The sequence below is a fragment of the Callospermophilus lateralis genome, unplaced genomic scaffold (assembly GCF_048772815.1).
Source record: "Callospermophilus lateralis isolate mCalLat2 unplaced genomic scaffold, mCalLat2.hap1 Scaffold_62, whole genome shotgun sequence".
In the NCBI taxonomy this organism is placed as follows: domain Eukaryota; kingdom Metazoa; phylum Chordata; class Mammalia; order Rodentia; family Sciuridae; genus Callospermophilus; species Callospermophilus lateralis.
In genome coordinates this window covers 1,800,505-1,821,614 of record NW_027514663.1, presented here as the reverse complement: position 1 = coordinate 1,821,614, position 21,110 = coordinate 1,800,505, and the positions used below count along the sequence as shown (strand labels likewise).

Here is a 21,110-nt window from a genome sequence, read left to right as displayed (position 1 = left end):
TTTACTTTCGGGCAATGGGGCGGCTCTTGCTGCCTCGGGCGCCCGCTACTTTGGAGTTCTCGTGGAGATTCCCGGAGATTTTCCATGGGTTGGGAAGTGCTGGGGGAGGGATTTCCGGTTTGGGGGGGTTGCTGGAAGGGCCACATGGGTGGCGTTGGTGGAAAAGCACATGTGCAGTGCCGGTGAGAGTTGAAATAAAGTAGTTGCTGTTTGAACCTACAAGACTTTATGGCGGCTCAGTTATTCATGCCCAGCCACACTGCACAGTAAAGTACTATTATTCTCATTTTACAAATGAGGTAACTGAGGCCTAGAATCAGCTGCCATTTTTCACAGCTAGAGAGGTGCAGAAGCAGGATTTGAACCCAAGCAGATTCGACAGCCCATGCTCTTACCACTATACCACCCATCCTCTCAGTAAAGGTGTTCCAGTATACTGTTAGACAAGGAGTGACCCAGCCCTCACAAAGCTTCCAGTCTAAAGATCCATATAGGATGATGCTGAGTAGACTAGGCCAGGTGTTGACCCTCAATAAAAGCAAAGAGGTTGAGCCTACTGGTTATAACCTCATACCTCCATGGTACATCCCAGAAGTCTTCTGTGGACACTTGCTGGCCTCACAGCCCTTTGGAGAGTACCTATTGCCTATGGAACCAAGTATGCCCACCCAAAGACCCTGTGAGGAAACTGTGATGTCTTCATTTTCTGTATAAGCAAGCTTAAGACTCACCCAAATTCACACAGCTAATAAAGGATTTTGAAACAAGATCTATGGTTTCTGATTCTAAACCCTATCCTCAAATGAGTGAGATCATGAATAATTATAAATAAAAAATGTATATTTAAAAAAAAAAACACCTCAAATCCTATCCTTTTTTCCCTGTACTTTAACTTCTCTCTTAGGAGAGAGGTTTCAGGAGCCTATCTATAGGAAAAAATACACCACTACCCTTCAGGGAGCCACTGAGCATTCTGGGATTGACACCAAGTCAGAAAAAAATACTCATTTTTAATCTAACCCACCCTCTCCCCCAGAAAAAGAATGCAGCTGGATCACCTCCTACAAACCATGGTCTGGTTTTGTTCTCCTTGAGTGACATATGCTAGATCTCTTAACATGCCGCCCCCAGAACTGCTCTGACCAATAAGAAATATGCTTTTTTAATATACACTTTGTTGTCCAGTGTGGTAACTCACTAATCACATTTATCTAAAGAGCACTTGAAATGAAGCTAGTCCAGACTGAGATGTGCTCTAAGTATAAAATCCATGCCAGATTTCAAAACTTAGTATGCAAAGAAAATGGAAAGCTCTCTCATGAATTTTTTTTTCTAGTGTTGCCAGAGATTACACCCAGCTGTTGGGCATGATAAGCATACATTCTACCACCCAGCAATATTTCTATAATGATTAATTGTTGAAATGACAATATTTTAAATCTATTAGATTAAATAAAGTATATCAGTGAAAATAATTTTACCTGTTTAATTTTGTTTTTATAATAAGGCCTGTAGAAAATTTAAACTTTAAATGGCTCACTTTCATGGATCATGATACATTTTTTTCAAATTCTTTTTTTAAAATTTATTCTAATTTGTTATATATGACAGCAGAATGAATTACAATTCATAATACACATAGAGCACAATTTTAATATTTCTGGTTGTACACTAAGTAGAGTCACACCATTCATGTCTTCATACATGTACTTAGGATAATGATATCCATCTCATTCCACCATGTTTTCTACCCCCATGTCCCCTCCTTTCCCCTCCCACCTCTTTGCCTTATCTAGAGTTTGTCTAATCCTCCCATGCTCCCCTCTCCAAGCCCATTGTGAATCAGCATGCTTATGTTAGACAAAACATTCAGTATTTGGCTTTTTGGAATTGGCTAACTTCACTTAGCATTATATTCTCTACCTCCATCTATTTGCCTGCAAATGCCATGATTTTATTCTCTTTTAATGCTGAATAATATTCCACTGTGTATATACACCACATTTTCTTTATCCAATCATCTACTGAAGGGCATCTAGGTTGGTTCCACAGTTTACCTATTGTGAATTCACAATACATTTCTATTGGGCAGCACTTCTGTAAACAATCAATAAATACCTTGATGCTGCACTAGTTGGTGAATCTGCTAACAGAACTATAAAAATTAATCGATAGCAAGACGACGTGGCAGGGAGAAAAGTTTTTTGGTAAGCTGCAAGGGGAGAATGTTGGTGAAAACACTCCATAGGAAATAGGGGAGGGTAGCATACACTGGCCAAGGCTCTTCCACCATGAAGAATTTCAGGGAGGTAGGTGGAGAGCTTTAAGACTGATGAATGCAGGTGGTCTTAGAGAGAACAAGCCCCATCTTTATGCTATCTGTAGAGACAGTGAACATCCACAAGAGCTCACAAGTCCTGTTTAGAAGTCTGTACTCAGAATGCATAGACTGTATCTCTGTTTGTCACACTGAGCTCCGTTGTTAGGTCCTGGCCTTTGATGGCATATCATTGATTCTTTTGTTCCACAGGAGGATGCAGACGTGGAATGGAAATTTGCCCGAGCAAAACTCTGAAAGAACTCTACCTGCTCCTTTTAATCTAGTGCCAAGTACTAAATCATTTTATTATCTCATGATGAAAATCAAGATGTGCCTCATAAAACTCTGCAAATCTAAGGCCAAAAGCTGTGAAAATGACCTTGAAATGGGCATGCTAAATTCCAAATTCAGGGTAGGTAGTATCTGGTTTATGGGGCTAGAAAAAGCATCAGGTGGGGGAGGGAATTGTGTATCTTCAATTTGGATAGTGGCCCCTTACACAAGGGAAGCCTGGAGCTGTGAGGGGCTAGTGTCTTTTAGAATCTACTGGACACATCCACAAAGGCCCAACTCATCAGAGGCTACCTGCAGTACTGTCCCTCCTCCCTTGGAGAGTGCTCTGCTGGGGACCTAGCACACTGCCTGCTGCCTGCAGCCTGGCTGAGGCATGACCCCAGTGACCAGGGACTCTTCAGTGGATTGGAAATGGAATAGCTTTCCCCAGAAAGTATCTAAAGAATGGTCTCTGGGCAAGTTTCCCTACCCACTCTCCCCTCCTGTAGATTCTCAATGACCATTATCAGAAGCTCTGAGGAATCCTCGAGAAAAGATATCCACATAACTTTAACTTAGAGCTTCCCAAATCTGGTTGACCAGACAACATTCTTTAACCCTTGTGAACATCCCACAGAACTAAATTTCCCATGGATCTATAAAGCAAAGCAGCAGGGGCAAAACGGCTTCCAGAAAGTTCCTATAGAGTCACCCCATATGTGGATATTGTTCATTCAAATCCTGCCATAAGTGTATATATGTTTGTTTGTTTTTTCCCCAGAAGACTCGGGACCAGGCTGGCATGAGGAATTCTGAAAACCTGACAGCAAATAGGACTTTCAGCAAGCCCACCAGATACCAGGTAACCACCCTTTTCCTAAGCATGGGCAGGAGCAGACACCACAAAGACACAGATTTAGTCACATGGCTATGTCATGCCCTCAGAGCACAGCTCCCTATCTTCCTTCCTTTACTGATCAAATATTTATTGAGTGCCTGCTACATGCCAGGCACTGTGCTGCTTACTGAGAGTACAGATGTGGTTCATAACTTACAGCACCTCCAGGCTGGCTAGTGACAGGAGAGACAATTAATGAATAAACACACAGATAAGGATATGCCATCAAATTGGCTAAAGAGCCTAGAGGAAAACAATAGGGTTTAAAATAGAGAAAACTAGGGAAACCCTAATTGAAAGGGCATCTTCAAGTAGAGGACTCTTGGCCAAGACCTCACGGATAAGAAAAGGGCAGCCATGGAGGACTTCCAGGCAGAGGCAGAGCATTTGTAGAGATCCATTGGAGAAGCTTGATAGGTCCTTAGTGGCTGGAAGAGAGAGCAGAGGGAGATGAGGGCAGTGGAAAGGCAGCATCTGGCCACTATGGATGCAGAGTGTATTATAGTAATCTAAGAAGGTCTGAGGGGCAGGACGGGAATTTTGCTGGGAGAAGCGATGATAAAATCATATTTATGCTTTAATGAGAAGACACAGGAGATCAGTGAAGAGAATTTGACAGTCGTTTGGGCATAAGGGATGTGAGCAGGACAGTGGAGAAAAGCAGACAGGATAAGTGTACATTCTGGACAACCAACCAAGAACTGATGCTGGGGTGGACATGCTGGAGCACCCAGCATGACTCCCAGGTATGGTTCTTAAGCAACAAGATAGATGTTGTTGTCTTCATTGGGCACCTGCCAGCTAGCCCAGTCTGTTAGAAAAATTGGAGAAAAAAAACCCTCTGAGCTTGTAATTCTTGCATTACTTCTAGAAAAGAATGCTAAATCTCTGTATTCATTTGAACCAGCTCATGAGCTAGTGATGAATGCTAATTACAGGTACTAGATTATAAAAGTTCAGGCCATTCTTTTCCTACCTCCCACTTCTCCTCCATCAGGAGTTTCATCCACACTGATCATTTCTTGTCAGATGTGAATTTAAAGGTGTCCTGAGCATTCCTTTAGGCTGAGGTGACATGTCCCTGGTGCCACCTTCCCACAGGGAGCAATTACAGACTTAGCATCTTCCAGACACAGGTATCTAATTAAATCTTTCCATTCATATTTCAGAAGCCAGCTGTGCAGTGAGGAGGATTTAATTGTACAATTAAGAAACAGTTTATCCCTCAAAGCACTTATAGTTTTATCAAATGACATGGACTGTGGCCACAAAATTGCAGAACAAGAGAGTGTACATCTGGTTCACAGTAGACCTCCTGCCATCCAGAGAGTGACTGTCCATAAATGACATCAAATAGCAAGGAAAAATAGAAGGGAGAAGAGGAGATAGGAGGAGGAGGGAGAAGAAAAGAGAGGTAAGGAAAGGGTATAGCATAATGTTGACCCTGGGTCAAGCTCACCCCTGATGCTGTGCTTCCTACTGGATCTTTCTTAAACCCTGTGATCTGTTCCAGACGACCTTTCAGTTCACCACCAAATAAACTCCATTTTTTCTTAAGCTAATTTGAATTGGTTTTCTGTTACTTACCTCCTCAGACTCCTGATGAACACAGATGTGATTCTGGGGCTTCTTTTCCTCACCCTTTCCTTGGGTCTGGTCTTCAGCTTCTGTGATTAGAAGTGTCAAGGCCAAAATCTGCCAGGACTGTTAGTCTTGAGATGCAGTGAGATTCTGGACAATGAGGAGGTCCAGGTTAAACTGCTTAAGAGAGAATTACCAAGGCATGGTGCCTGACAGGACTGCTATAGGACCCAGGGACACCAGTCCCTCCATACCTGGGAGAAGAGTCTTCCTACTCTGCCCAGGCTACAGCTTTGGAAAGATCCAGAACTAGCACGTTGGTCATTCCTGTGAGGTATCTCTCCACCGCTATGGAGGCAGCAGATAAGAATGTGGCCAACAAGAATACAAAGGAAAGGTGGGACAAGGATGCTGGCATGGTGACCACAGTTATTGTGCTTATTGGTGAGCGTGAACCCTCAGAGACTTCAGAAATAGCCAGTAAACACTTTGAGTATAACCAATTTCTAGCCGGTGAGGTTGCTGCTATAAATAGGAAATACATAGCTTTATTTCTTAGGTTCAGTTTGGCGATGTGGAACTATTTCAGTTACATAAATGCAACCTAATATTGGATTTCTGGGGACTTCTCCTGCTTTCCATGAGCATGGATCATTGGGAGCAGCATGAATCCCAACAGCTATACCACTGACTTAGATGCTAGGGGGAGAGCAGAGACCACCCCAGACCTGAGAAAGAAAGGAAATGGCTTTTTGGATCATTTTAATGATAGACAAAATACAACTCCAGGATTTTATGCTCTGCTCAAATCAACCACACAAAGGACACTGCAGCAAGGAAGAGCCCCTGGTGCCTTCCCAATCCACAGAACTAACCTCAATGCCCCTGAATCCTGGCCAGCCATGTGGAAGGGGAGCATGCTGTCTCTCTGACACCAGGCTGTTTTTTTTCAGATGCAGCTTCACATAAAGCTGTTCACAGAATTCTCATTGTTGGTGACATGAGCATGAGGAGAATGCATATTCTGTGCTTCAGCAAAGATTATAGAGTGTCATCTCATGACCCTGCTCCTTCTGAAATCCACAGGATTTTCTGTGCCCTAGGCCCCCTGAACCTCTTAGTCTCCAAGCCTGAGTTCAGAGGCAAGTGACTTCCCTTGTGCTAAGAATGCAGTGTGAGGATGCTACAGATAAGTATTCTAGTCACTCTGTAGATTCTCAGTGTTTTTCCCAAAGGGTAGAAATACCATTTTCCTGATTCTTAAAGACCTTTGATCTGCCCTCCCCTGCAAACATATGATATGGAAAATTCAGCTTGAGGCAAAACATAGGGATACTTTCTGAAAAAGGGAGCTAACAGCTTAACCCAGACATGTGAAAAAACCAAGGGAATTATTGTTCTGCACCCAGCCTGAAAGCCATAGGTCAACTCTCAGAGACTGAAAATGTTCCCCAAGCCCATGGAATGTAGCTGATTACCTCTGGTCTCTGCTGCATGGGCAGAAATAAGGAGGTGGAGTTGGAGGTGAGAATAGGACTGGGCCCAAGCCTCCAACACAGAGGCACAAAAAAAGAGGAGGAGGGGAAAAGTGGGCCCATAAGTGTTCCCACATAAGCCCACTTGGATGCCACCTGAGGACATATATAGCAGATGTCAACGGCTTCACCTTCTTGATGGGCAGAGACTCCTGTAGGACTCACTATAATGCACACCAGAAAACCATGAGCAAAAGGCAGAATCATGTGAGGATGCTCTATGGAAAAGAGAAAATCACACAGAATCTGAATGGCCCAGACCTTGATGTCTCCTCCTTATGAGCTATGGTTACCCACAGGAACAAAGCACTACTAGTGCAGAGTAGGGAAGTCTGAATTTGGGTGGCCTCTCTGTGTCACACCATAGGCCTCTAAGTTCAGGATTGGTGGGGCCAGTACACTGGTCCCAGTTAAAAGAGATTTGCTCTCTGGGAGCAGATGCTCTATGTGCCCAGCATGACCACCATTCTGTTCTGTGAAGAGCTGGCATGATTTTACAAGAAAGAAAAATACAGTTGTGCTGAACTATTGTATCTGTGGCCCCAGTGAGTGATGATACATGCACTGTGCACTTCCTCCTGCATGGCCACTAAGCATGGTCATGGGACTTGCTTTAATTTATTGGGCATTAGCAAATATAGCACAAGCATTGGCTTCATAAATACATGCCCACTGGATCATGTTCTACAGCATGCCACCTGCCATGTTGTAATGGAGTTCAACTACACTACTGAATGTGCAGAGGCATATGGAGAGAAACCTCAGAGGACCAGAGGCCTCACATACTTTCCAGCCTCATTGAGCCTCCAGTTTAGAGCAGCCACAAGAGTGATTCAGCTATGTGGAACAGAAGAGCTGCCCAGCTGGGCCTTTCCAACTACAGAACCATGAGAAATAGTAGTGCTGTCACTTCAGACCCCTTAGTTTTGTGGTAATAGGCTACCCCATAATAGATAACTAAAACACAGGGGCTTAGGATGGTTCAGGAACTTTTCACATCATACTCAGTCCATTTATAGGAGAGAATTTCTTACCCATGCATTCCCCCAAAATGATCTACTCCTGAATCCTCAGGCCTGATGCCTCAACCAATAATATCTAACAAATGCAAGTGAGCAGGTGTTAATGAAACTGCATTCAGGGTTTCCACCTACCCAGGCCAGCTGTGCTCCACTTAGAAACCCTGTTTCTAGACACTAGTAGAACCTCTGCCCTGCCCTGAAAACTAGCTTCAGCCATCTTATGGGAGGATGAACAAGCTGAATGCGACCAGTTAACCCTGGCTTCAGCTCAGTCACAGGTCACAGCACATGAAGGACAGGATGGGTTCCGGAATTCCCACTCTGAGAACCTTGCAGCCCCACTGTAGAGAACAGAGTGATCCTGGGACAGAGAAGTGGATTTCTAAGAGATTTTTTTCTCCTCTGAAATATATTGAACCACATTACATTAAAATATAATGCACCACATTTTTATTGGTGCACTATAGTTATGTATAGTGGTGGGATTCGTTGTTGTATATGCATATACACACAATATAATACCATAATTGGGTCAATATTATTCTTCAGTATTTCTCCTTTCTCTCCCTTCTTCCATCTCCCTCATCCCTTTCCTTTACTCTACTGATCTCCCTTCTATTTTCATGAGATAACCCCCACATTTCTTCTCCTCTTTTCTCTCTACAGAGAAAAAAGAAAAAAAAGCTTTTTTCTTGTTGAGAGGAAAAAGAGCTTTCATATATAAGAGAAAACATATGACCATTAACATGATCCTGGGTTTGACTTGTATTGCTTAACATCATTTTCTCAAGTTCCATCCATTTTCCTGCAAATGACAAAATTTCATTTTTATGGCTGAATAAAATTCCATTATGTGTGCATACCACATTTTCTTTTTTCTTTCATCCATTGATAGACACCTATACTGGTTCCATAGTTTTACTATTGTGAATTATGCTGCTACAAATATGGCTATGCATTTATCATCATTGTATGATGACTTTAATTCTTTAGGATAAACACCAGGAAAAGTATAGCCTAGTCATATAGTGGTTCCATACCTAGTTTTCTAAGGAACTTCCATACTGATTTACCTGGTGGTTGTACTAATTTACAACCCCTCCAGTAATGTAAGTGTTCCTTTTTCTCCACATTCTCTCCAACTTTTATTATATTTGTATTCTTGAAGGTCGCCATTCTAACTCAAGTAAGATGAAATCTCAGTGTAGTTTTGATTTTCATTTCCCTAATTGTTAATGATGTGAAACGGTTTTTCATATATTTGTTGGCCATTTGTATTTCTTATTTTCAGAAGTGTTCATTAGGTTATTTGGAGGAGTTTTGGTGCTAAGTTTTTGGAGTTCTTTATATATTGTAGATATTAATCCTCTACAGAACAGTATCTAGCAAAGATTTTCTCCTATTCTGTAGGTTCCCTCTTCACATTCTTGTTTCCTTTTCTGTGCAGAAGCTTTTTAATAAGAGTGGGGTGGGCAATAGAAAGGAGATGTCACAAGGAAATCAGTGGGTTACTCTCTGCTATAGTTTGTTGAATGCCTCTCAATGGCCCATGTGTTAAAGACTTGGTCTCCAGGATGGCACTATTGAGAGGTGGTAGAATCTTTAGGACAGGAGTTCTAGTGGGAGTCCTTAGGTCACTGGGGATGTGACCTCAAAGGGGATTGTGGGATCCCAGACCCTGCCTCTTTCCCTTTTCTCCATGGCTCATAAAGTAAGTTGTTCTGCACTGCCTTCCTCCTGCCATGCTGTGCAGACTTGACACAGGCCCAAAAAACTGAGTCCAATCATTCATGAACTGGAACTTCCAAAACTGTGAGCCAAAATAAACCTTTTCTTGTATAAGTTAATCATCTCAGGTATTTTATAATAGTGACAGAAAGCTGATTAAGATATTACTCACTGGTAATTGGTAACTTCCCCTTAGAAATTCCAGTCTTATAGGTATCTGAGCACTTTCACATACTTTATCTCATTTAACTGGAACAACAATTAAGGCATAATTCATTACCTTCTTCTAATAGACACAGCTTAAGTAGAGGGGCTGGGAATATAGCTCAGTTGGTTGAGTGCTTGCCTCACATGCACAAGGCCCTGGGTTCAATCCCCAGCACCACCAAAAAAAAAAAAAAAGTTTAAGTAGAACAGGGGTATCTTCCAATGGGATCCCCTAAGAACTGAAGGCTCAACTAGCCTGGGTGAAGAGTAGCAGCAAATGAACAGACTGAATGGTAGAAATGCCCTTAGGCTGAGCAAGGAGTACATAGCAGTGTCCCTAGAAGGCAGCCTGGAGAGAAGAAGCACTGGTTGATGAGTATTTCTCAAAATGGCCCTGGGACTTCCAGCTGAGGATCCCCTAGGACATACATTACTAAGATAGATCCACAGAGTGAGGTTGGGTTAAAATGCTCTCATCCGATGGCCAACTATATTTGACAATATTGCCATAGAGGTCTCCTGTAGGATGGCATGGTTATCAGGTCATCTGACTGGTAGGTGGTAGAGATAGGACTGGACCCAAAGCCGGGTGAGAGCTCTATCTAGCTCAAGGCAGAACTATTTAGGATTTGGGCATGCAGGAAAGATAGGGAATAAAATATGAAGGCAACAGAAAAGTAAAGGAAAAGAAAAGAAATCGAGGTGGAGAGCTCACACACCCCCATCCACCTTATCCTATGCAGCATCTCCATCATCAGACAGCCTTGCTATGAAGTGAAAACTCACAGTGAAAGAGACAGTAAACATCAGAGTCCAAGGATGACTTAACTCGGATTATGTCTCCAGTTTCTTGGAGCTGAGGAAGTGTCATCCATGTACAGAGACATGGGCAGCGTCCTCTCCCACTTCTGTCCTGGATCTTAGGACTCACCTGGAGTCTGAGCAGAGTCCTGAGACAGACTACCAAGGCATCCTGGGACTAGACCAGCTGGGGTACGTGAAGAGGGGCTTCATCTCTATCATGCCTTTTGGTTCCTGGGATAAAGATGGTGGAATGAGAAGGTCCAACAGGCTGAGCAAGTGAGGTGGGGGTGAGAGACAGGGGTGGGATGGGGTCCATTCCTCTTCTTACCCCAATTTGTAGGAGACACAGGAGCTGGCTATTCATACCAGAGATTTACTTTTTTTTCTCTCTTTCTCACCCTTTCCTACTCTTTGTGACTGAAACTGAGCCACTTCCATTCTGCATCAGGAGAAAATGTGCTGTTTAAATGCATTCATAATTAGAGCCAGGTAATTCGCTCTTTAATAATCAGCAGGCTGCTCCCTCTAGCCTACTAAACCTCCTCTTATCTCTTTGCTTCTATTTTCATCTCCATCCCCCCCAGGTGTGGATTCCTTAAAGGGGCCCTGCTGGCCTGTCATCTATTCCCTCCATTTCTAAATGGTCCTGGTGGGGCCCTCAGGGTGGCCCTTTTCCTCTGTCGTGATTCAGAATGAAGCTCTGAGCTAGGCTCTGTGGGGCCAGAGAAGCAGATTTTGAGAAAGGGCTCTATTTTGGGAGTGTAAATATGAAAGAGCCCAGCCCACTCATCTTTGGGCTCAGCAGAGCCAGCCCTGGACCATCCCAAGCAAAATGATAAGTTTCTCTTTTACCCTGGTTGTCCTCTCAAGTGGGCACAAGGAGGGTGGAAAAGTATCCTCAGTGATGTGACTGTCATCATCATCATGAGTTGGGGCCCACAGTCTTCCTCCCGGAAGCCCTTGCCATGCAGGCAGAGGGGCTGGAGGTGGCAGGTGGATGAGGCCCTTGAGGAATGAGGAAGGCCACAAGAGAGGGAAAAGAAGAAAAAAGCAAATTGCTTTTACTGTTTTGTTTTATACTGTTTTCTTAAAATATTATTCTCATTACAAAAATAAACCATGGTCACTGGAGTAATTTTCTAAAAGCCTCAGCAACTAAAAAAAAATGAAAATCACCTCTTAATCCAATCATCCAGGGATAACAATTAGTGGATATTTGCTTGAGGCTTCCTTTGCATATTTATATAAAAATCTGCAAACACAAGTGAGGGAGAAGTGTAAGGTTTGGTTTGGTTTTAATCTCTGTCAAGAGCTCCCACACCCCCACCCCCACCATTCCTCCAAGACGGGAAAAATCTCAGCAGGGCTGGAGAGCCCACCCAGCATATCTAGCACAGCTGTAACCTCCGTGGCTATGGTCACTGCCTCCCACCCACTGGCCTCTATGTCTACACCGGCATCATCATACCCCTCTTCCAATCTGCTTCCTAAGGGTTGGGCCTGCAGGCTGCTGCTACGTGGACCAGTATGTGACCTCTCAGCATGGCTGTACATGGTCAGCCAGAGAACCTCTTGGCCTCCTCCCAGAGATCCACCTAGAGCTAAGGTTTCCTTATCTCCCTATCAATTCTCCTTACCTCCCACTCTAACCTGTCCCAAGAGGCAGGAGATAGTTTATAACTTTGGCGATGAAAATATTTGCCCCTACTCAGGCTGCCACATAAGGTTGAGCAGTGTGTGCATCATGCAAAGATGTCTGACTAAACTGGATGCAACAGGAAGCCAATTATAATTCACCCATGGGTGTCATATGCACTAGACACAGCCCTGCCTTTTCTCATCATGTGTTGTTCTAATCCTCAGCCTGGACTTCTGAAATGCCAATAATTTGATTCATTTGTTAGCTGAATGTTGCAATATCTTCAAATGCCCTTAACACCCCTGAGTGTGGTCTTTGGTTCCACCCGCTCACTGGTGCAGCCCAGTGCCATTCCTGGGGGAGTGTGATCTTAAAGGCTTTTTCCAAGAAGGGGCCGGATGACTCCAAGACATCATTGTGCCTTCCCTGAGGCAATTACTGTTGAACAGTCTGGCTGTTGCTGACTGACTGCAAGAAAGAATCACAGGTATCAGCAAATGCAGGAGGAACACCCTGGTTTATGACGGTCTCATACTCACCCACACAGGTGGATATGTTCATACTGCAAATGCACAGCACATTCACAGCTCCAAATGCTGAGTTTGGATCTTAAGGTTCAGAACAAAAACCTGAGTTTCAAAAAGTATGACAGATAATCTGAAGGAGCTAGTGTACAGAAAGCCCCATGAGGAGAAACTAGGGATAGTCCCTGGAGAATGCTAGCCCCAGCCTTTCAGCACCCATTGGGGGATCTGCAGGACACTGCCTTTCTCGCCTAGGTAGGTGAATTCAAGAACAGTATAGCGAGACTGGATGGCAGCCTGTCATATCTTGAAATGCCCTTAAAACCCCCGAGTGTCTTCTTTGGTTCCACCCGCTCACTGGTGCGGCCCAGTACCATTCCTGGGGGAGTTTGATCTTAAAGGCTTTTTCCAAGAAGGGGCCAGATGACTCCAAGTCATTCAGACCACTTCTTCCATCCCCCAGACATGGGCCCGCAGGGGAGGGAGAGGCTCCTTCCCCAATAAAGCTAGGGTACAGAATACCACATGTACCTCACCAGAGGAAGAGACAACCTAAGGTCCCTTCTAGACCTGAGAGGAGGAGGACCATAGATTCCTACAGCCTCTGCATAAAATGGCAATGCTAATGGAGTTTCCAATTTAGATTTTAAAATGCCACTTAAAGGACAGCTCTGGTTCTCTCACTCAAAACTTTTTCACATTTCCTCATGAATCACGCCACGGGCCTCTGGGTTCCTCCCCCCCTCTCTCCCTATGAAGGAGTAACAAAGCAAAAGGGATCATGTTTCTGGATTCTTGCTTACCATGAGCTGCTTCTTTGTCAGGGGACTTTTTCTGCCCCTCCCCACATCTACAGTCCCTTCTGCCCAGGCCTCAGGGCCACCAGTTATGGCCCTGCCACTCCCAGAGGGAGAAATAAGCCCTGCACAAGAAGAACAAGGATAGAAAGGAGAGCTCCTTTAGATGGTGGCCAAAGGGAAGGTTTGCAGCAGGGGACTGTTAGTAGGTAGTCTTATCCAAACACAGGAGGATGAAGTCCATCTTTGGTCATTCCCCCAATATCTCCAAGTGATAGGTTCCAGGACCCCCCACCCCCCTATCCCGCCCATAGCAAAATCCTTGCATGCTCAAGTCTCTAATATAAACAGGTGTATAACCTCTCCATGTGCCTCCTCTCATGTGCTTGAAATCATCTCTAGATGAATTAAAATACCTAATTTGTTATAAATGCTATGGACATCATTGTTAGGACTACATTTCTTATAGAATAACAAGGACAAAAATGCCTGAACATGCTCAATACAGGCCCCGTTTTTTGGTTTGGGATGTTTTCCACCTGCAGTTGGTTGACTCTCCTGATGCAGAACCTGCAGCTACAGAAGGCCGACTGGAGTTCTGTGGGAGAGAAACTCAGTTGTTGTTGTTTTATAACTTTGGGGAGAAAAAAACAGATATATATTTTCAAATCCTGGGGGAATGTGCTTCTGAGTTTTGGAAACTTGGATGTTTTTCCTCTTTCTAGTCAGGGGGTTGTTTCGGAACCTAAAGAAGGTTGAGTCAGATGTCCTTTCCCAGTCCTCCCTTGGTGGCTGGAAGCCAATCCAGATATGGTGGTTTTGTTGGCTTTTATATTTGGAATCTTTGTCAATTTTTTATGTTTTCAATTTATTTTGATTCTGTTTCTTGTACTAAATAAGTATTCAATTTAAAACCTTATTCAGGAATCTCATTCTATGTCTATTCTCTGTAGTCATATTCTACAGTCTTATGAGCTTGTACAACTTAGAGGTCTTTTGAGAATAATCTACAGACAACCCAGATATCCCCTTGAGGTTGGACCATGGAGTGAGCAAAGGGCAGGAGACTGTTGTCTTTTCAGTATCCAGTATCAGGACTTTGGGCCTGGCAATAGCTGCACCAGTAGAAATACTTATGGCAGGAAGAGAAATAAGGCCAGCAAGGACCTGAAGCCTGCAACATATCTGGGCTTCACATCACCTAAGAGAGCAGTGAGTCACTGGCTTCAAGGGGGAGCTGGCAAACCTCCTGGACTCTGACCTCAGCCCAGACTTAGAGGTCAAACCTATGACTGGAAGCCTAGGAATGCAGAATCTGAGGAACATGGTCAGATCCAGCAGAGGGCAGCTGGGACTGTCTCAAGGTGTAATCAGCCCAAGAGAGTGCAGGAAGGAAGGGTAAGCTGGGGCCAGAGCCTGGGAGAGGGGAATTATGAGGAGAGGTGAGTCTTGCTGAGTCTTCAACCCCTGGCACTTGCCTCTTCCTCCAGGACTGGACAGCCTTCTGCAAAGAGTCACCAGCCCAAGCCTCAGCAGAGGAAAGAGGATCCTGCCCTGAATTAGTGAGCCCAGTGCTGCCACCAGCTTCATACATCCTGCCTGACAGGGGATTACTAAAAGCATCTGTAGGCCAGGAAGAGAAACTTTTAACTTGAGGCTCTTCCTACCAAGTCCTCCCCTCCCCTCCTCTCCTAAAGCCTCCCATCAGCACCGTGGTCTGAAGCCTCCCTGTTGCCTGGTGCTTCAGGTATTTCCTCAATGAGTTCTTTGGCCCCAGCCTTGCTACTTGACCTCAGAGCTGTCCTTGAAGCCATTCTCCCTCAGTGCCACGGAGAGGAGGAGCCTCTTCCTCCACTAAGCTCCACTCTCCCCTTCCTTGCTACCTGTCTCTGTGTTGGAAAACTTCCTCTGGCTCCCAGCCTCCTCCAAGCAGAACCTCCCAAGTCAGGCACATAGGAGCATAGGGACAGGGAACTTAAACTAGACTACTAGGTGCCCCTGAGACAAGCTACTAATCCCAAACAACCCTCCTGTTACCAAGTCCCCCCGTTTCTTTTGTCACATGCTAGCTCTATCCCAGCTCCAGCCAACTGCCTAATTAGTGGTCAGAGTGGTGGCCTGTCTCTTAGTGTGCAGTGATCCCATTCATGATTCCACCCAAGCATCCCTGATTGGGCCCAGGCTGCTGGAGGGAAAGTATAGTTTCACTACCCTTCAAAACCCCCACCCATCCCTGAGAAGGGAGGTGATGGGGTTCTGGCTGGTGATGATCAGTCAACTCTCAGTCTCAGTGACCTGGAAGCCTTGTATCACTGGGACCCATTTGGCTTGAAGCCACACATCTGAAGGGATCCAGAGAGGCAGGCAAGGTCACATGTCATTCAAACCAATAAGAAAAATGTTGAGGAAATATCCAGTAGGTGGGGAGATTTAGTCCAAAAAGTTGCACACCCAGTAACAGCCATCACAAGAGTTAGAGCCAAACCTTTGGCCTGCAAGTCCAATTTTGTGCCCTCTTCTAGTGCCCCTGTCACTCATATCAAGACTGACTCTCCATCCCACTATCTGATCAGCCAGAGACCCACAGACTGATGGACTGGATGACAGAGCCAGAGATGCTGTTTCTGACATAGGAGACTACATCATTTTGTGGTTTCTCTCCTCATAGTACCATCTCTCCCTCACACCCCATCTTTTCTCCAATTGCCCCACTTCACTATCCAAACTACAGCCACCTTGAACACCTAGCATGACCATTTCCCAAATCCTTTATTGCCTACTCTCATCGGGAAAAGTTTCATTTTGGAATCTAGCCTTGGGCTACTTGCTATTTAGTTCTTAAATTGGCCATTCGAAAATATAACCTTAAATCACCAACCACGGCAATTGCCAAAGTAACCTGTAAAAACAGAAGGAGGAGGAGGAGGAGGAGGAGGAGGAAGAGAAAAGCCATTGCCAGGGATGATGGTTTTAAAAAAAAAGTTTCAGAAAACAAGAGCACTGGCAACATTCACAGAGAGGGAGGGGTCATTCCATTTTAGAGCAGTCTAACCCCACCCTCTCTCCATACACAGGGACACCAAATGCATCAGCATCCAACTCCAGCCTTGAGATAGTCACTCTTAAGCTTGACCTTCAGTCCCAGCCTCTATGTGACAATTAGTGGTTTAACTCCCAGAGCATGGGGAAGAAACTGAAATGGCTGTACTGAATACCACAGGCCTGTGAAGCACAGTTTACAAAATCCTGGGGCTCCAATGCTCCCTGTCTGTCTCCAAAGTTTCCACTCAACAGCTGCCAAATGGCTCTCATGTGGCAGGAAAGTGCCCTTGCCTTGCTTCCCTGGGCTTCTCTCAGACAGGCAGAACAGGAAGGCACGTGTGTGTCACTCAACAACTACATAATGGGAAAGAGGTGGCTCTAAGGTCCCAGTACTGTGACCTCTACCTGTCAAAGCTGACCTCTGAGCCCCTTTTATAATCTTTCCAAAGATTTAAATGTATGAGTACACAATGCTTCCTTAATGGAAGGTCACTTGGTTTGTATAAAAAGTTGTGTAAACTTCATCTCTGCATTTACTCAGTACTGGCCTTGTTTAATTTCCTGCCAGGGATGTGCAGGGAATGTGACTGCCCTCTCATGGCTCTGTACATCTTTCAAAAAAGAAATTGTGCCCTTTCTACTTCAGGACCAAAAGACACCCCACACACACAAAGGGGCGATATAATTTCTCCAACTTTGCCAAAAGGAAAGGCATTTTGACCACACATTCTTCCTCAGGAGAAAAAGCAGCTAAGACTGAGTGACTGAGCACAGGATGCAAGTTTGTGGCTTGCTTGCTCCACCACCCAACTCCAAGAGCTTGCCAAGTAACACCACTTCTTGGGGTTCGAGCTTCCTCCTGGGGAAAGTGGGAATGATAGCAGTGCCTTCACAGGCTGCTATAGGGGAAAAGATGAATTCTGAAGCCTGGTGCTCTGCTTATGATAAAAGGGCCATGAATAGCATCTACCAGAACTGCTCCTTCATGGGAAGCTTTGTCATAGTGGTCAAGTGCATGGACTCCAGAACTGGGGAAGCCCAGGTTCAAGCCTCAGCTCCTCCATTCCTAGATGCAGCGTGGGGATTAAAAGCAGCTTTGGGGAAGAAATAAGCAGTGTTAGGAACCCCCAGGTTCAGAAATTGTCCTGCCACCAGTGGAACTTTCAACCACATCTATACCAAACCCTCTGCAGACTCCCTGTTCCACAATCATTTCCTGGATGATCACAGCTTGTTTCCAGAGCAGGACTGGAAGCCAACTACCTTCACTCCTTGTTCAACAGTCCAGTGAGTTGAGGCCTGCACAGATTCCATATGGACCTTTCAACTAAGCCACCCATCTCTTATCTTGTATCATGGATGGAGTTGAAAAGAAGTAGGGAAAAGGGCCTTGTTACTACCCATATAGACTCCAGGAAAAAATTCCAGGCCAACCCCCAAACTGAGCTACTCAAGCTCTGCATTCAAACTAGGACCCAGAAGTTACTGACAGTTTGTAATCCTTGTCCATATATGGCCCATATGCTGTCGCTCCCCATAGTTGAAAGAGCCAATGAGGCCTGCTCTGGTTTTACAAAATTTCCTGTAGGATCCTGCTGTTTGAGTGTCCAAATAGGTCAGATCTTTAGAGAAAGGGACTCCTTCTCACAGCTATTGCTGCTACCACATCAGTGTTACATGGTAACTGTCCTGTGATAATAAGAATAAGACCTGTCCCCTCTCAGAGCCAGTTTTCCCATCACAAAAATGAGGTATTAACCTAAGCAGTAGCCAAGAGTAGGGCCAGCAGCTTTTCAGGACCAAGGTAGGCTCTGTCTGGGTTGGTGACTGAGCAGATGGGACCATGCTGAGTTCTGCTGGGTCCTGCCCTCCTTGCAATGCCCCCCTGGCTGGGGAGGCCCTCAGGGACCTACCCATGGAATTAAATGGAAAACACTACACAGAACCTCTTAGAGCAAATTTTTTGCATCTTGTTCAGCAGCCAAACATTTTGAAGTCAGTACTTGGGACCACAGTTTTAAAGACAGATGAAGAGTTGACAGAGGTATCTTCTGGGTATCACAGGGATTTGTGAGGATGAGCTGTGGCCTGGAACAACTTGGTGGTTCTTACTGTACTGGTGACCAGGCACAAAATGCAGAGGGGAGAGGGGAATAAGTAATTCATCTCTTCATCATTCAGCGAATGTCACCAAGCTCTCCCCAGGTACTTTCCCTAGAGGAAGAAGAAAGGGGCAGAGAGACACAGATATGAACTTGGCTGATTCAATGAGAGTCTCAGACTAGTGACCAGGCAACAGGGCTATGATTACAGTGAGGCATGGGACATCTACGGTGCAAACCTGAAGGAGATGCCTGCTCCTGACCCTGACCTTGCAGGAACCTGAGAGCAAGTCTCCTTTAGATTGGTTCCTTAGGCTTCTTACCTGGTGCCTCCAGTTTTGATCTTGCTGGACAATGATCTCCAGCGCTTACAAAGAAGAAGCACGGGATCCATGGTGGACCAGGGCAGGGTTCACCTTCTGGCTTGGGGGTTGGAAGATTTCTAGCAGGAAGTGAGGAGTTTGGAGTCCTGGAAAAGGGGACTTAGCCACTCCCAGTTCAACTGACTGCTCACCTCTGTCCTGGCCACCAGTCCTTTCCAGGGGTTCCCAAAGTGGGTGGGTCATGGCCAGCACCATGTCCTCCTCTTACCCCTCTATTTTTTAGCAGGGCTGCAAATGCTGTTGAGCAAGTGAGCTCCTGGTGGAGAAGCACACGTACCCACAGGCTCCAGTTTGAACAAAAGTCTGTGCCTTTACTCAGGTGTGCCCTGCCTAAGCTATCCAGCAGCCAGTGGGGGCTTCACCCAAACCGGCTCTGCCTGGAAAGAAGACATCAAGTGAACAAAGCAGGTGTCCATGCTCTGCTAAACCTTGTTTCTGAGTTTGCATCCCTCAACTGTCTGTTTTCCCTGTGGCTCTGTTCCTAAGTCTATAGCTATGTCTTTGACCCTCCCTCTTTCTGCGACCCTATGTGCGTGCTTGCTAGCTTGCTCTGGATCCCCCTGCCCCCCATACCAGCCCCGACCTCCGTACCAACCCTCCCCCTACACCCTTCCCCCCCCCCATGCCCCAGATCAGCTTTCTTGCTCTTCCGTATTCTGTGTTCCTGAGTGATGTGAGGCGGGCAGTGGGCAGTCACAGCCGTGTCCTCCCTCGCCCTCATTGGTTTGCAGCTTCTCCCAGGGAGCAGCCACCACCAATCCCGTCCCCCACACACACCAAAGAGCGCCCAGAGATGCCTCAGAGCTATCTCCAGCTCAAACAGGAGCCAAGTAGCCAGAGGGAGTGAGGACAAGCTGGCCACACACACCGGGATGTCTTGACAAGGACGCGGGATTGCAGGACTGCCTTGATAGCTGCCAAGGCGGTGGCGCCAGAGCCTGAGGACTCCGTGCCACCCTCCCTCGGTGCACTCTGTGTCCAGTGCGGAGCTGCGGCAGCACTCACTCAGCACCTCTCACTGTCGCTGCAACCCAGATGTGCGCCTGAAACCCAGAGCTCCCTCAAGCTGAGGGTCAGAGCCGAGAGAGCGGCTGTGAAACCGTGAGACAATCAGAGTCTTGGGATCTCTCTCTTGCTGGCAACACCGATAAACAAGGAAAGCTTGAAGGGCGCAGGCAGGGAGCTGTGCAGCTCCGAGGGCAGAGGTCCACCGCGGCGTGGCAAAGGCAGATGAGCACCTAGAAGAGTGAGCGGAGGGTCCCGGGATCTGTGCTTTCCCCTCTGTTCGAAGGCACCGACTCTCCAGATGAGCGCAGGGCAGGAGGAGAGCTCCACGGAAGCGCTGGCTAGCTCAGGTCAGCGCGAGCCAAGTGAGGAGGTCCTACTGGGATCGCTGGGACCCGCGGGCCATGTATGGAGATGAGTTCAACGCCATGGGCATGGGCGGCCCCCACCCCCAGGCGGTCGGTGGTGCTCTGGCTCCAGGAGCCACCTTCAAGGCAGAGGACGCTTTGCCTCTAGAGCTGGCCACCACACAGTATGTGGGATGGCAAGGCCACAAAGGCTGACCTGCCCACCTACCTGCTGCTCTTCTTCCTGCTGCTGCTTTCTGTGGCGCTTGTCGTCCTCTTCATCGGCTGCCAGCTGGCCACTGGGCCTTTGCCACACTGCCCCAGGTCAGTGCGCGACACCTGTGCTCCCTGGAAGACGTGGCAGATGTAGCGTTGAACTAAGCCAAGGCCGCCAGCACCGTCCTGGCCTCCCCAAGACACTCCAACATGAACTGGGCAGAGCGGGATTGACATTGGAGGTTGCTGGTCCCTGGAAACACTTTGCTCAGACCTTTTCCCACGAAGATAGGTAACCGGAAAGTAAAAACGGTTGGAGACGTTAGGAGGCTGCACAGGATCCCTAGCCCAGTACCTGAAAGGGTGTCTTTCTTCCCCTAAACAGAGGGTCCAGTCGGGGAACCATCCTGAAAGACAGTGTGCCACCTGGGCTCAGAAGCCTTGTCTGCCACGGGTTGAATTCCTTACTTTGCCACAGAAGGGGCAGGAACCACCAGGGCACAACTAGCCAGGAACTTCCAGTCCCGAATCCCTGGCCCTGTGGCTTTCTCCCCAAAGATGCTACCGCCTTTCTTGCTCCTTGGCACTGAGGATCCCACTAGGATCCTAGCACGAACTCTGCCGGACCTTGGAATGATGTTCATAGAGGACCTTGTCCCCTTAGGGAAATGACACGACGCCCGAGTT

General features: G+C 46.3%; 1 pseudogene; it reads left to right on the top strand.

Moving 5' to 3' along the window:
- Positions 1-20,264: 20,264 nt before the first annotated feature.
- On the top strand, positions 20,265-20,577 carry LOC143389752 (small integral membrane protein 32 pseudogene; annotated as a pseudogene).
- Positions 20,578-21,110: the final 533 nt, after the last annotated feature.